The sequence below is a fragment of the Notolepis coatsorum genome, assembly GCF_963971535.1.
Source record: "Notolepis coatsorum genome assembly, chromosome: 6".
NCBI lineage: Eukaryota > Metazoa > Chordata > Actinopteri > Aulopiformes > Paralepididae > Notolepis > Notolepis coatsorum.
Genome location: NC_140170.1, coordinates 64,301,951 through 64,304,074, shown reverse-complemented (window position 1 = coordinate 64,304,074; position 2,124 = coordinate 64,301,951).

Below are 2,124 nucleotides of genomic sequence, written 5' to 3'. Positions count from 1 at the left end.
ATCTTACATCCAAGGTCATCTACAAGTAAGCTAGTGCAGCCACTGCTTTCAAATATGATATTTAGACTAGGTCCCCGAAATTAATGGAAGTGAATGAGGAGCCTGATACCTGGGAAGAATGGCGGTGTTGACAGCGGATGACAGGGACAGCATTGGTCGCTAGCTTACTTATTGAATTTCCCCAAGGGGATCAACAAAGGAATATCTTATCTTACTTTTAATTTTATCAGGTGTATATTTCAGGGATACAACTATACATTTCCCTCCTTATATTTGATAGAATTTCATTTTTAAAAGATTAAGAAGAAACAATTAACACCAGCCAAGAAAAGGGCACTTTTTGAGACTCTCAGGCCCCCTTGGGCCCTATATGTACACGTGCACAGACAGATATGCAGAAAGACTCATTTAAATGACCATATAAGATATGATAAGATAATATATTTCTTTATTGATCCCCTTGGGGAAATAGGGCCTAATCATTTGGCATAATATATTGTTGGCTAGTCAGCTAGTGCATTTGTTTGGCTATTGTGTCACAAAGAAAAATAAACTCCCTTTGAAATGGTGACCGCTGTGTCATTTATGTTTAATGTAGACCTTTTTTTATTTGTTTGTCAGCTCTTTGACTGCCAGAGTGGAGTGGACTCAACCTTGATGACTTGGACTTGGACTCGGACTCGGACTAGGGTAATGGGGACTCGACTCAAGCTCGTCTTTGGTGACTCGGACTTGAACACTGGGGACTCGAGACTCGACTCGGACTCGAGATTTAGTGACTCAACTACAACACTGCCTGTGTCATAGTCCAAGTTCAGTTTGCATTGTTAATGATACTGTTTCTTTTTTATATTCAAAGTTAATTATATTGTTTACACTGTTTACCTTTATTTTTTCATATTTTTATATTCAGATCAAATTGTATTGCCTATATTTATGTCTAGTACATAACTACTTGTGAGGAGGCGGCCAAGCGAAAGAAAAATGCAGTCCGAGTCAGGTTGCCATCACCCAGTGGTTGGTTTTTTATTCTATTTGTTCTTTTGCTCCCCAGTGGGAAAAAACGGGAAAAAACATATTTTAACATAAATACAAAAATAATACAAAATGATTAAACTTTCTTTTAACAAATATAAACAACTAGGCCCTTGGCTAAGGGACATAGGTCTTAGTACGGCTGTGTCTCGCTTCCAAGCCTGTCACTACTTTTCCCCGAGAGGAGCCTCCATCCCTGGCTTTATGCTGGAAGCTCCTCCTACAGGGACAAACCAAAAACAAACAATCAATTAATCAATACAGACATCAATTTACACATCCAATAACTCTGGACAACATGGATACATTACTCCATCATGTTCTATCATCACCAAACACTAAACAGTGTTTAGGGCGCTTCATAAACCTATTCCCCTCTCGTTATGAAAATCCCCCCCCCCTGTACTCTACCACACTTGGTTCCTTCCGAATCTCCCCTCCAGAAAAGGCCCTGGCCTCTCCCAGTTCTGGTTGGGCAGCCAGAGATCCTACAAGGAACCAAGTGGGAGCACAGACAAACGGTATTTATCAACAAATGCATGTACTTTAATTCTACATAACATGTTATGCTTTAAACCAATGTGTCTGTATTACAAAACAACATAACAAAACAAACTAGGCCGTAGGCCTAAACTAAATGTTTGGCCGCATGACCACATGTGGGAACAGGTCAAACCACTTAAGGCCCATGTGCATCCCTACTTACAGGGCATGGGATAGCCCCATGACATTACCCCCCCCTTCTGGAGTAGACACTTGTGGCGTTCTGGAGAGGTAGTCTGCTGTACAGTTCTCCTTCCCTTTCCTATACAGTACCTCGAAGTCGAAAGGTTGCATGGCAAGGAACCATCTCGTGATTCTGGAGTTGGTGTCCCTCATGCTCCCCAGCCAAGACAGTGCCCGATGGTCAGTCTCCAGGCTGAATCTCCTGCCCAACAGGTAGTATCGGAGAGAGTCCAGTGCCCACTTGATGGCAAGGCACTCCTTTTCCACGATGGAATACCTGACTTCGTGAGAGTTGAGCTTCCTGCTGATGTAAGCAATGGGCTGGAGATTACCCGGTTTCCCTTGCAACAAGGCGGCTCCAAT